The sequence below is a fragment of the Polypterus senegalus genome, chromosome 5, assembly GCF_016835505.1.
Source record: "Polypterus senegalus isolate Bchr_013 chromosome 5, ASM1683550v1, whole genome shotgun sequence".
Taxonomy (NCBI): domain Eukaryota; kingdom Metazoa; phylum Chordata; class Cladistia; order Polypteriformes; family Polypteridae; genus Polypterus; species Polypterus senegalus.
The window spans coordinates 130,536,707-130,552,190 of record NC_053158.1 but is presented as its reverse complement, the minus strand read 5'-3'; the positions used below and the strand labels follow the sequence as shown (position 1 = coordinate 130,552,190).

Below are 15,484 nucleotides of genomic sequence, written 5' to 3'. Positions count from 1 at the left end.
TTAAGTGATTTCTTGATTGAAACAGGTGTGGCAGTAATCAGGCCTGGGGGTGGCTACGGAAATTGAACTCAGGTGTGATACACCACAGTTAGGTTAGTTTTGAACAAGGGGGCAATTACTTTTTCACACAGGGCCATGTAGGTTTGGACTTTTTTCCCTAAATAATAAAACCATCATTTAAAAACTGCATTTTATGTTTACTTGTGTTATATTTGACTAATGGTTAAATGTGTTTGATGATCAGAAACATTTTGTGTGACAAACATGCAAAAGAATAAGAAATCAGGAAGGGGGGCAAATAGTTTTTCACACCACTGTATATATATATGTATATATATATATCCCGCTCTACATACTCGAATAATGGATACTTTATTCGCCATCAATGATTGTTTTGGTAAAGCCATACTCAGTGTATTCATTAGATGAACGGTAAAAAAGTAAGAGCGAGGGGAGGATGACTCATTGAGGCATGCAGGCTGTAGTGTGCGTCAACTCTATCTGAATTGCGCGATCACATTTGAAAAAACATATCTTTTCAAGTTCTATTTAGTCCATATGTGTCAAACACAAGGGCATGGGCCACATCCGCCCGGCGTAATTATATCCGCCCGCGAGATCATTTTATATACTGTATTATTGTTATTAAAGCCCGGGTATATGAAGCGCTGGTAACACAATAAACTACAGATCCCATAATGCAGCGCTTCAGCTGCCTTGCATCAGGGTAACCTGAATGCAATTCAGAAGATACAGAAAACAGCATAATTAAATAAGAATCTGACACTTCAGCGGACGCTTTAACCCGTGCACAATCACAAAGTGATTTCAAGTGAAGCTGCTTTTATGGGAGACACAAATGCACCAGTTCACCTTGCCCCACTTTCCCTGTTGCCAAGTACTGTTAAACCAAGTCGTCACTACGGTGTTCCCAAATACGCACTTTGCTGATAAACTGAGCGCACTGCGCACTGAGTTTGCACGGCGCTTTGGTGACTTTGATGAACAAAAAAAGTCCGTCTACATGCGGCTCGAACCTTGTGCATGTTTGGTAGCACATATCTGTGTGAGAAGCTCTTCTCAGTGATAAAGACTAACAAAACAGCACACAGGAGTCGCCTCACTGATGAGCACCTGCAATCCATCCTGAGAATCTCCACAACACAGAACCTCACAGCAAACAGAAACGAACCTGTGGCCAAAAAGATGCCAGGCGCCCAGCTCTAAAATGACATATGAGCAAAGACAACTGAATGATTTGATTTGTTATTGCACGTAAGAGCGGAGTCAACGCTTTTAACAAACAGCGATTGCACTGATACTGAAATAGCTGTGTGTGTATATATGTAGATATGTATGTATATGTATATATATGTTTATATATGTGTGTGTATATATGTATATATATATATATATATGTATTTGTGTGTATATATGTGTGTGTATGTATGTATATGTGTGTGTATATATGTAGATATATATGTATGTATATATGTGTATATGTATAGATATGTATATATATATATATATTTTTATGTGTGTGTGTGTAAATATATATATATATATGACAACAACACTCATCACTCACAACAGTGACAAAACAATTACACTGACAATCAGGTTACGTTATTTTCAAAATGTTTCCTTTTCTTTCATTGCTTCTTTAACACACTATTCTCTCATGGCTGGTATTTTGCTAGTATATCTATATATCTATCTATATAATCTATATATCTATATCTATCTCTCTCTATATCTATCTATACTAATAAAAGGCAAAGCCCTCACTGACTGGCTCACTCACTCACTCACTCATCACTAATTCTCCAACTTCCCATGTAGGTAGAAGGCTAAAATTTGGCAGGCTCATTCCTTACAGCTTCCTTACAAAAGTTGGGCAGGTTTCATTTCGAAATTCTACACGTAATGGTCATAACTGGAAGCTATTTTTCTCCATATACTGTAATGGAGTTGAGCTCGAAAGCCGTGGGGGGCGGAGTTTCGTGTGACATCATCATGCCTCCCACGTAATCTTGTGAACTGACTATCAACGCAGTATGTAGAAAACCAGGAAGAGCTCCAAAAAGCACTGCAGAAAACATGCATTATATAATTGAGAAGGCAGTGAAACAATAAGAACCGAGCGAGTGACTATAAAACCATATTCATGAGTGCTGCTACTTCAGAAACAAAGCACGGTGTAAACCTAAAGTTTAAATTAAGTTCATAGACAGGCTGCCGCTGGCGTTTGTCATGCCCACGGGTAATGCGGGATAAGAGTTTAATGAGAGGACACAGGATATAAACGAGAGTTTTGATCACTTTGTAACTAAGTTAAAATTGTAGGTGAAGGGCTGTGCTTATGCAAACTCTGAGAGACTGTGTTTGTGGGGGATTGACACTTAAGGCGGGTGGGGGAGTCACGTCATCATCTCCCCTCCCATTCACCTCATTTCGCTGTGAGCTGAGCTCTGCAGCTAACGCCGTCTTGAGAAACCAACTTTGTGACGCTGCCACCAAATACTCACAGAAAAATCCACAAGTTAATACAAACGCTGTCTCTAGAGTTTCTCCACACTGAATCCTCCAGGCACTACTTACAAAAGGTTACATTGACAATCGTGTTACGTTATTTTTAAAATGTTTCCTTTTCTTAGCACAAGCACAGCTGAGAAGCTTCGATGCATGTGCTCCATAACGCGTTAAAAAATAACGCATTTAATCACACTTTGCATTCCAAACAAAGGGGAACTTCTGTCAATGCATGATTTCCTGGTACACCGATTACATTGATCAGCGCTTCCCGATTCATTTTATTCTCGCACCCCCTTGGTTTGAGAAGAAGTATGAAAAAATATGAGGTTAACACAGAAAAACAGATCACCAATTGAAGCTTTATGAATAATCGATTCGCCATCAATAATTGTTTTGGTAAAGCCATGCTCAGTGTAATCCTCCTTCCATTTTATACATTTTCCGCCACTAGCCATGATTAAATGAACGGTAAAAAAGTAAGAGCAAAGCGAGGGTGACTTATTCAGGCAGGCAGCCGACAGCTCAATAGCTCGAATTTGGATATAAGTAGGTTCTATTTAGTCGCCAGAAATATCTTTGGTAGGAATGGAAGTTGAATTTAGTCTTTAAATTTCTATGGTAAAGAAAAAGTTATGCAATGAAGACTAAATTTAACTATATAAAGTCAAAACTTGATTATATAAAGTCACTGTCGGAATAAATAAAGTCAAAACTTGAATATATAAAGTCAGCACTGGAATATATAAAGTCAAAACTTGAATACAGTAATCCCTCCTCGATCGCGGGGGTTGCGTTCTCCAGCAGAGAATTTCAGAGAGAGAGAGAGAGCTCTAGCAAAGAAAAGCAAACAATCAAAAAATCAATATGTGTGCTTTTAAGTTTGCCTACAGGAGCGTCAGTATCTTCAAAGCAAACAGTCTCCGTGCAAACAGCCCCTCTGCTCACATCTCCTCCATCATGCGCAGAGAACGTCAGAGAGAGAGAGTGAGAGAGGGCGAGATTAAAGCAAACAATCAAAAAATCAATAAGTAAGCTTTTGGAAGCACCGCGATAAAGCGGCATTTCTTAGAGGTGCGTCCGTATCCACTAGGCAAACAGCTTCTGTGCAAACAGCACCTCTGCTCACACCCCCTCCATCAGGCGCAGAGATTGTCGGAGAGTGTGAGATAGAGGCAGAGACAAGCAACAAAGCACCGCACGGGAAGCACATCTTATAGCATTGAGGAGTTTTAGTTAATATGTAATACGTGCTCTGATTGGGTAGCTTCTAAGCCATCCGCCAATAGCGTCAATAGTGTATGAAATCAACTGGGCAAACAAACTGAGGAAGCATGTACCATAAATTAAAAGACCCATTGTCCGCAGAAATCCGCAAACCAGCGAAAAATCCGTGATATATATTTAGATATGCTTACATTTAAAATCCGCGATAGAGTGAAGCCGCGAAAGTCGAAGCGCGATATAGCGAGGGATTACTGTATATAAAGTCAGCGTCGGAATATATAAAGTCAGCGCTGGAATATCCATCCATTTCCCAACCCGTTGAATCCGACCACCGGGTCATGGGGGTCTGCTGGAGCCAATCCCAGCCAACACTGGGCGCAAGGCAGGAACCAATCCTGCAGTGCACATGCATCATTTTCAAAACATTAACTGAACAGTGTTTTTTTAATTTATTTTTCTGAATACATTTTTGTTAACTTAGTTCAGTTCAGAGTCGTTTCAATCAAAGTATTTTGATTTTCACCTTATATATTCAGGAATGAGTTTATATACTCTGATGTTGACTTTATATAATCAGGACTGACTTTATAAATTCCGATGCTGACTTTATATATTCCAACAGTGACTTTATATATTCAAGTTTTGATTTTATATATTCAGGAATGACTTTATATATTTAAGTTTTGACTTTATATATTCTGAAAATCAATGTATTTGCCTGTTTGGCACCCCATAGTATATGTGTGTATGTATATATGTACACATTGTCAATCATGTTACGTTATTATTAAAATGTTTACTTTTCTTTTTACTTCTCCGCTGCCAAGCGTGGGTATTTTGCTATATATATATATATATATATATATATATATATATATATATATATTGTGAACACTGGCCCCGCACAGACAGACGGACATCATTTTTCAAACCACACACTATTTATTTATATACAGTATTTACAGTTCGTGCTCACGTGCATCCCCAGTGCCCTCTCGCACGAATTCCCAAAGTCCAGGCCCACAGTCTTTGTGCCTTCCTGGCGCCTCCAGTCCTTCCTCTTGCTCAGTCCACTTCCACCCGACTTCCACACACTGACTGGAGGGAGGCGGCCCCTTAAATAATGCCCCGGATGAGCCCCAGGTGCTTCCGCCATCTGTTCCTTGGCCACGCCCAGCGTGGCGAAGTGTCGGCTGCCTTCCTGGCAGCTCTCCGGCGCCACATAAAGTCTTCCCCCCGGCACTTCCTGGTGTGGCGGAAGTGTCGGGCTCCCGGGATAATTAGGCACTGGGCGGCCTCTGGCGGTGGCCACGGGTCCCTGCAGGGCTGGGCTTCCATGCCCTGTACCCGAGGCCCCCTGCCTAACCAGGACGGGCGCCCCCACTCTGTCTGGAGGAGGCACTCGCCTCCTCACGCCCTCCAAGGTGTCCCGCCGGGCTCCAGCCCCAGCCGCGACCGTCACGGGATAAACCGGCATCGAGCGCCCTGGCGGTAACCACGGGCCCCTACAGGGTAGGGCTTCCATGCCCTCGACCGGGCTCCCAACAAAACCAGGACGGACGCCCTCGGTGTGGAGGAGGCACAAGCCCTCCTCTCGTCCTCCTGGGCGTCCCGGCCGGGCACCACAATATATATATATATATATATATGACAGCAACACTCATATCAATGACAAAACAATTACATTAACAATCATGTTATTTTATTTTTAAAATTTTTCCTTTTCTTTTTCATAACTTCTTTAACACACTACTTCTCCGCTGTGAAGCATGGGTATTCTGCTAGTATCTCTCTCTCTCTCAATATATATATATATATATAAATAAATAAATCTCCTTTGGGGTGCGAGCAGCTGTTGCCGGGGGTGCCAGAATCCAGCGAGGAAGAAAAATAAATGCCTTTATTGAATAGACAAACCAGGGATGAACAAGTTCCTTTCTACTGCAGCCACAGCCTCAACACAAACAAAAAACATCAATAATAACTCATAAACTTACAATATTATTTAGGAAAATCGCAACATTTTACTCACCAAAAATTCAGATTATTTGTAAACAAAATCCATCGTCCTCTCTTTCCTCAAAAACAGTTCAATTACTCTGTCGTACAGATTATCCGTGCGCTTCAGTTCCATCAAAACCTCACTTTCTATCACTATCGAAGCTAATGCTAAAATGCGAACCCGCCCTATGGTATTTCTGGCATAAGTTTCAATTTGCTTTAGGGCAGAAAATGTCCGCTCAACAGAAGCAGTGTACACAGGAATGCTCACCGCCAAATATACCAATGTGAACAGCTGCCCCATGCTCTCATTCAGATTTTTCTGATGAAGGAAGTCAAGGAGATCAGTGGGAGATTTTCCTGCAAAATCATCCATGGCATACATTACAGTCAGTTCTGTTTTTAGCCGAGACAGATCAAAAACCGCTCCGAGGCTCTTGTGTTAAAGTGGAGAAGTCTGTATGCATGAAATTTTTCTTGTATTCCCGAAACTTCTGGGGCGCGAGGAGCGTGACAAACATCAGGTTTTCGTGGTCTTGAAATCTGTTCTGTGTCTGGCAAATAATATCGTCCAGAATCCTGCCATGGAGTTGGCCGTAGTGCGCGCGACGATCTTTCGCTCGAAGCGTTTGCGGTGCTTTCAGTGGCCTCGGAGAGTTCCTCATATCGGCTTCTATCCAATCAATGGGTCTGAATACGGTGACGTTGCCGTAAGCCTGCTAGAGGGCCCTACTGACACCAACCCAAAATCTGATTGTTTGAAACAACAGGTTAATCGACTTTTATTCTGTGTTAAAGTGCCCCCACAACAGACTGTGAAAGCCTCTCTGCCTGGCAACAAATGATGGCTGAAATGTGATTGGTTAAATGCTTTAATAGGAAACTCCGCCTCCCACGGCTATCGAGCTGCAGTCTATTCTCTCTGCCTGGCAACAAATGACGGCTGAAATGTGATTGGTTAAATATTTTAATACAAAACTCCGCCTCCCACGGCTATCAAGCTGCATTCTATTACAGTATATGGACAAAAATACGTTCCAGTTATGACCATTATGCATAGAATTTCGAAATGAAACCTGTCCAACTTTTGTAAGTAAGCTGTAAGGAATGAGCCTGCCAAATTTCAGCCTTCTACCTACACGGGAAGTTGGAGAATTAGTGATGAGTGAGTGAGTGAGGGCTTTGCCTTTTATTAGTATAGATAATACAGTATGTGTGCAAATCTGTGTAAAATCTTTCAGACTGTATTCAGTGAAGAGTGCTATATAAGAATAAAAATTGATTTAGCTTACCTCAAAATTAAAAATTATGATATGCTAACGCCCACCTGAAAGAGTAACCATGGAGCACACTGCCTTTTTTTCTACGAGCGTATGTGGGCGGCAATGCACTGTATTAGCGCATGTTCCTAACCTCTCTCTCTCTCCCTCTATTGTGTTCGAACACTGATTTGTGTTTTTTTGTATCTCACACCCCTAAAAGCATCACTTATCCACAAAAGAGTGTTCAATCAGAAGAAAATATGAAGCTGCTTTTAAATTAAACATTGTTGAAGTAGCGAAAGAAACTGGTAACTGCGCTGCTGTAGCAAAACTCAATGCGTCTGAGAAACTGATGCAAGACTGGAGGAGGCAAGAAGATGTATATATATAAAAAAAAAATTGTTGCATTTTTGAATGGGCGTATAAGTCAGGGTCTGATCTTATGATCGATTTTTTGGGTTTCAAGACCCGGATTATATGTGAGTATAATACAGTATGTGTGCAAATCTGTGTAAAATCTTTCAGACTGTATTCAGTGAAAAGTGCTATATAAGAATAAAAACTGATTTAGCTTACCTCAAAATTAAAAATTCCCAAAATAAGTTTTCCCCAAAATCTGTATGAGATATATATGGAACAAAAAATAAAAGAATGGGTTTCTTTTGTACATTTCATGGAGAGTAAGTGGGTGAGAGATGTGGCTGGGCCTAAAATCACTCATTAAATAAGACCGTAGTTGCTGCCACACTCAATGTAACAACCTTACAAACTTTCAATAACCCTATAAAATATAAAATTAAACAATTTAAAATAACAGTAAATTAAAAAAAGACTGGAAAAATGCTAATTAAATGTACAATGTATCTCAATTATTTTTTTAGAGCAAGCACTGAGCCCTTAAATATTATTTGCAAAGGTGGTATCTGACTTTAATCCATTCTAATTTACAGAGAAATAGCCATGTCCATATTTGGATGGAACAGAAATATAATTTTGATTTTTTGAGCTAATACTGTGTGATGAAGAAAAAATATAAATGTAGTATTACTGAAAAAATCGCCAAGCTTTTTTAAACAGTGTTGTGCATGTTACAATTACTCATGCTGTCTCACATTTTCATGCTACTATTTAACACTAGAATTACCAGAGTCTACGAAAAAACTTGTAGATCCGGCCCACCTTAAAATCGTTAGCACCTCTCCGCCAGCGTCCTTTGTCGTGTAAATGTGCCGATAAAGGCAATCTGCAAGCAGCCGGCTATTCCACACCCCCACCGACTTAGAACGTGCACAAACTTCTCCCAGCTCATGCCTTGATTGATTATCTGGGAGTGAAGTGGAGTTTTAGAGTGGAAATAATAGATCGTTATTTGGAACACACGCATTTCATGTGTGTTCCGTTTCTACAGTAATCTGTGTAAACACATTGCTAAATCCAGCTAAACTCAATTAAACCCCAATTTTAAAATAAAATAATTAAAGATATTATCCGCAAATTGGGGTTTAATTGAGTTTAGCTGATTTAGCTACATTCGGACTGTTTCGAATGCAGCAGCTAGCGAGCTGATTGGAACCGTAAGAGCCAATCAGAATTTTTGAAACCAAGTCTGTGATTGGTTGGTTTTGTTGCACACTTATAACGGTGTACAGAGAGTTGGCCGCAGCAGAGAATGTTGTGAGCGCAAGCAACACATTGTGAGCAAGCGCAAATGAAAAAACTGAGCGAGAGGGTGCTATTGTGTGTGTATATGGATAAGCGCAAACACTGAAATACATTTTTGCACGCAGCAATGAATTTTGTTCACTCAAATTCAGCTTTTGTACGCTCAAAATAAATTTCTCTTCAAAATGCAACACTTGCACTTGCAATCTTTTTTTACGTGCGCTCAATATTTATTTACGTGTGCTCAGAATAGTGGCACTGAAATAACGCCATATTTGTGCATACTACTTAAAATCTGAGCGAGCAAGTATTTGAATCAGCTCAATTTTCCAGGATGAATGCCAGTGTTTGACAGGTTTACACACTATTGTCAACTACATACAGTGGTGTGAAAAACTATTTGCCCCCTTCCTGATTTCTTATTCTTTTGCATGTTTGTCACACAAAATGTTTCTGATCATCAAACACATTTAACCATTAGTCAAATATAACACAAGTAAACACAAAATGCAGTTTTAAATGATGGTTTTATTATTTAGGGAGAAAAAATCCAAACCTATATGGCCCTGTGTGAAAAAGTAATTGCCCCTTGTTCAAAAATCACCTAACTGTGGTGTATCACACCTGAGTTCAATTTCCGTAGCCACCCCCAGGCCTGATTACTACCACACCTGTTTCAATCAAGAAATCACTTAAATAGGAGCTGCCTGACACAGAGAAGTAGACCAAAAGCACCTCAAAAGCTAGACATCATGCCAAGATCCAAAGAAATTCAGGAACAAATGAGAACAGAAGTAATTGAGATCTATCAGTCTGGTAAAGGTTATAAAGCCATTTCTAAAGCTTTGGGACTCCAGCGAACCACAGTGAGAGCCATTATCCACAAATGGCAAAAACATGGAACAGTGGTGAACCTTCCCATGAGTGGCCGGCCGACCAAAATTACCCCAAGAGCACAGAGACGACTCATCCGAGAGGTCACAAAAGACCCCAGGACAACGTCTAAAGAACTGCAGGCCTCACTTGCCTCAATTAAGGTCAGTGTTCACGACTCCACCATAAGAAAGAGACTGGGCAAAATGGCCTGCATGGCAGATTTCCAAGGCGCAAACTACTGTTAAGCAAAAGAACATTAGGGTTCGTCTCAATTTTGCTAGGAAACATCTCAATGATTGCCAAGACTTTTGGGAAAATACCTTGTGGACTGAAGAGACAAAAGTTGAACTTTTTGGAAGGCAAATGTCCCGTTACATCTGGCGTAAAAGGAACTCAGCATTTCAGAAAAAGAACATCATACCAACAGTAAAATATGGTGGTGGTAGTGTGATGGTCTGGGGTTGTTTTGCTGCTTCAGGACCTGGAAGGCTTGCTGTGATAGATGGAACCATGAATTCTACTGTCTACCAAAAAATCCAGAAGGAGAATGTCCGGCCATCTGTTCGTCAACTCAAGCTGAAGCGATCTTGGGTGCTGCAACAGGACAATGACCCAAAACACACCAGCAAATCCACCTCTGAATGGCTGAAGAAAAACAAAATGAAGACTTTGGAGTGGCCTAGTCAAAGTCCTGACCTGAATCCAATTGAGATGCTATGGCATGACCTTAAAAAGGCGGTTCATGCTAGAAAACCCTCAAATAAAGCTGAATTACAACAATTCTGCAAAGATGAGTGGGCCAAAATTCCTCCAGAGCTGTAAAAGACTCACTGCAAGTTATACAAACGCTTGATTGCAGTTATTGCTGCTAAGGGTGGCCCAACCAGTTATTAGGTTCAGGGGCAATTACTTTTTCACACAGGGCCATGTAGGTTTGGTTTTTCTCCTAAATAATAAAACCATCATTTAAAAACTGCATTTTATGTTTACTTGTGTTATATTTGACTAATGGTTAAATGTGTTTGATGATCAGAAACATTTTGTGTGACAAAGATGCAAAAGAATAAGAAATCAGGAAGGGGGCAAATAGTTTTTCACACCACTGTATGTTAATATTGCAGTTTAACCAAGAGGCCTACTAAGCACCTCTACTGCCTATGGAAAAAAATCAGCTTTTTAATTACGATTTATATAACAAAACAACCAAACACGCATTGCTACATGGAGAAAAAACAATTCAATCATATATACAATCAATACAACTCTATTAAAGAAAAAGTGATGATACATTAATGGCATTCCATACTCACCCTACAATTCCAAAACTCACCCCTCCCTCTTATGTAGAGCCATTTTATTTCAAAAAGGCAGTTAATAATAATAATAATAATAACAATAATAATAATAATAATAACAATAATAAAATAAACTACTGGTCAAAAACTTTAGACCACCACAGTTTTTCCAATTTTTCTTCAAATCACTTGAAATGCAACAAATGACTTAAAATGGGGAATAGGTAAGCACTAAACTGCCAGAGGTTTAAATTTAAAGATAAGGTTAGCAAAAAATAAAAAAAAGGAAATATTATAATATTACAAATGGGTCTTCTTCAGGGAACAACTAACAGGTTACAACCTATAGATGTTCTGCAGCACTTACATTAAATTAAACCTTGCAAGTTGAAGTTTGCACAGGAGTCCTAACCTCTGTCAATTACTTAAAAACACTCTATCTGCCTTAAATGAGAGTTGGAAAAGACTGTGTTACTATACCCTCTGAAGTACTACTTGGACTATACTTCAGAGATAATTGCAAGTAAACAGCAATTAACAAATGAAATCAGACAGGGTATTATTGTCCTTAGAAGTGTAGGCCTTTTATTTAGATAAATTACAAAAAAAAAAAAAATCAGAGTCAGTGTGTATGGTGTCCACATTCCACTCTGGTAAGCTGAGATCTGGCATAACCCAATCAGGTTTCTGAAGGTCACTAGCTTGCGTGATAGGCACCTTGCAGCACAACAGCTTCAAGAACAGCTTTAAGTACAGCCTAACACAAGTCGAAAAAAGCAAGTCTCAGTTTCTACTGTGAAAAGGCGACTTGTCCCATCTGCAGTAGTCCACAGGTGGTATGAAACAGCTTTCTTGTTGCCACTTATTTGACATCGTATGAGATCAATAACACCTTTCTTATTCAGCTCACTTTGAGATGAATGCTATCAGCCCAATTTACTTCATCTGGTTTACAAACGTGTAACAGCCACGGTATGTTCAAGCTCTCTATTTTCTTTTGAGCTGGGAAAAACTAAATATTTTAATAATCAAACAATATAATTCTGCTTAGGTATATGCTGACATAGAACAAATTATTTCTGAATAATTTTGAATCAGATTAAACAAATAAAAAGGTGTAGAAGTTTATTCATGCAGCACCCCTAAAGGGTGAAGGGATCCCACTTTCTGGCTAAATTTAATGAATTTGCTCAGTTGTCACAGAATATTAAAAAAAAAAAACTTGTCTGGACTACCAATCCCCTACATGTATTCCTTCTTTATCCAATGGTAAACAGAATATGTGAACTAAACAAACCAAATTATGAAGTCTTGCAGTTTTCAATCTATATTGAAACAGCCTTAATCCTTTTAAAGAGCAAGAAAAATGTTAAGTGTTAAACACCAAATGTTGTGGCTGGAATGGGGACTGACTTATAGCTCTCCTCAGAATTTCTGATATGCCTGTCCTTCTTCCTGAGCTGGAATCCCAACAGAACCTAAAACAATATTTTCCATAGAATCAATGCTTCAGTATCTGCATTTTCCATATCTGCAGGGTTTTCGAGAAGATCCATTTTGCCCCATGCTGGAGCTGCCTTCTTAATTAAAGAATCTTAGCCTTAATTACAGCCTACGTTATGTGCTTTTGTGGGAGACATGATACTTCAGCGGTTAGCACTTCTGTATCACAAATTCCAGTGATGCAGCAGTGCTAACAGCTGGATTCCAGTCTGTTATACAATTGATGTTTGTGTGAAGCTTTCAGGCTCTCTATGTTTAAGTGGGTTTCTCCTCTCCAAAGGTTTGTGTATTAAATTACGTGGAAACTTAACATTCCCATCATGTGGATGTGTGGGTAAGTGGTGTGTGCAATGAACTACCACCCAGTACAGATTACATCCCTGACTTGCATTTAATGTTTCTTAGATAAGCAGCATAGTCTTTTACTTAAGTGGTTCTGAGAATGTTAAATTGCTTTGAATGTGTGTGTATTAAGGAGCTCCACTGTTACTGGAGAGATGAGAATGATGATATTGGGTGCTCCTGTATACCCTATGGAGGCAGTACTGTGCCAGGCACATTTAGTTTGTAAAGTAATTAAGAATTTACAGATGTCTTTGTCACTTCTATTTATAGAACATTCAGCACAAATTGGTTCAGTTACTTTAATTTTCTCCACATTGAGTATGCCTGTGTTCTTTGATGAACTATTGGTGCACAATGGTTTAAATTTTAGTGGTAGCAAATTTATCTGGCACCCTTGAAATGGATAATCCTTGTTTAGGAATCAAATAGATATACATTATATTATAGAAGAGGCAATAAGTACTTCTTGGGTCCTTTATGTTGTAGTCTATGCTTTTTATTCTGGTTGCAATGCAGTATAAGCTTACTTCATTTAGTTGCTTTTTATGTCTAGAAAAAATAAATAAATAAAGAGCTAATAATAACTGGTTTTGTTGCAGATTAAGCAGCAAATTAACTGCAACTTTGCTCTTCTCTCAAAAATGCATCTGAGTGAGTGGTGTTGGTGCAGGATTTTTAATTGGAAGGGGTCGGGGGGGTTGGGCTGCCCTCCTGCTACAGTACTGTCATGGATGCATTGGATCCTTTTCACAATCTGTACTGTAAGTTTGAACAGAAGTGTCTCTGCTGCAGAAAGTATGCTAAATGGTGGAAGATAATGATACTGGTACTAGGATTATACAAGGTCAATATTTTCTGTGATAGTAGCAGAAGTCCAGAAATTACTGCCTCTCCTATGTACCCAAACTAAGCAGTGTTGCAAATTGTACAGAAATATTTACTGTCACAAAGTTAAATTTCAAATTTGCTATAGTGAAAGAAGTTTAAACCGCCAAGGGGGAAAGAAATGGTGAATTCTCTAAGACACAGAAAATTACATTTTTCTTTCAACAAGCTTCTCTGTAGTTGATATTTTAAATGCAAATGATCACGAAGTTGTGATTAAATACATTTTTGTTCAAACACTGACAGACAAAACTGTATGCATTCTCTACATCTACTATAATATACAACAGTTTCCTTTTCCTATACTTTTTTTTTTAAAGTGTCTCATTAATCGCTTGAAGTCTTTTTTCAGGAAATAGAATTGAATTTTACATACAGTACCATCTTCAGATATTATGTTCTGCCAAACCATTCAAAACAGTTTTATTCTTTTACTTTTGGATCTCATTATGCAGTGGAAATGACATTTCTCAAGACTAACACAGAATAAAACAGTAGTAGTAGCAGTAGTATTAGTATGAGTAATTAAGAAATTCAGATATAAACTTAGCTGAGAAACCCTTCATGATCTTATGAAAATTAAAAACAAAGAACCATCTCTAAGAACTACTTAGTCATTCATAACATTTTCACTTATAAAACTGAATACCTTTAGTTAAAAGTACAAGTGGTTACAATAATCACCACTTTTCAAATAACTTTCAAAATAGGATTTTATAACCTAAAATAAAACATCTGTACTATACTGTAAAAATATTTATGTGAGACTAATTTGTAGTTATTCAAATATCACAAATAAAAATTCATGTTTCAAATTTATGTAACTAGCGGAATCTAATTTTATTAGGCTTTTTTTTTTTACTGCCATACTAAATTATAGGCGGTTTAAATATGCTTAACAGAATATTTGAAAAGAAAAAAAAAAATCACATATGAATACTGTAACCACCGAAGTATAAGGCAAGTTCAAGCACGGGTAAAACGCGTGCCGAAAGAAATCTCTCAGTCCAAAAGTTAATTTTTAAAAATATTTAGTGAAAGTTAAAAGCAAATAATCCACACAAGAATAAAGGAAAAAATAGTTACACATGTTGAATAAAAGGCAAAAAAAAGAAAAATGTATCTTCTCTAAACATAGCTTTTCTTGAGAAACTTTAGTTATTTCTGTACTTAAAAGTTCTTTACTTCTTCCTCTATACTTAAAGATTCTTAGCTTCTTCTTCTGTACGCTTTAAACATACGGCACAGCACTTAAATAAGCGCCGTTTTCTTAAGAGTTACTTCACACACTCAAAAGGTCCATAGGCCCATTGGCACGGGCACGGTTTAAACCCATATGCCCTCTACACCTGACACATGGCAAGGCAGGTCACTAACTGAGAATAATGTTTAGTCAAAGCAGATAGAAATTGCTAGAATATGCCAATTTTACTCAACATATGGGGGTTACAGAAACCTCCCACAGATTATGCATTGTCATCTAGTAAAATATTTATGAATCTTATGTAACTAGAAAATGGCTCTTACATTAGTTATTTCTGTACTTAAAAGTTCTTTACTTCTTCTATATGCTTTAAGCGTACGGTGCAGCACTTAAATAAGCGCTTTTTCTTACATGTTACTTCACAAACTCAAAAGGCACATAGGCATGAGCCCTCTACACCTTACACATGGCAAGGTTGATCACTAACTGAGAATACTGTTTAGTCAGAACTGTTATGGGGGTTATAGGAACCTCCCACATATTATGCACTATCATTTAGTAAAACATTTATGAATCTTATGTAACTAGGAAATAGCTCTTACAGATACTTTATTGCAAATAAAAATATAATGTTGTAGAAAAAGGGAAGGGACCGAATTGTCATATTATAAAATTATCTTGCCCTTTTGCAT

The 15,484-nt window shown here is 38.4% G+C and overlaps 1 protein-coding gene across 2 annotated transcripts in view; it reads right to left on the bottom strand.

Moving 5' to 3' along the window:
* The window catches only part of cdyl (chromodomain protein, Y-like), a 248,496-nt gene that overhangs the window by 71,955 nt on the left and 161,057 nt on the right, over positions 1-15,484 (bottom strand). The window lies entirely within an intron of this gene.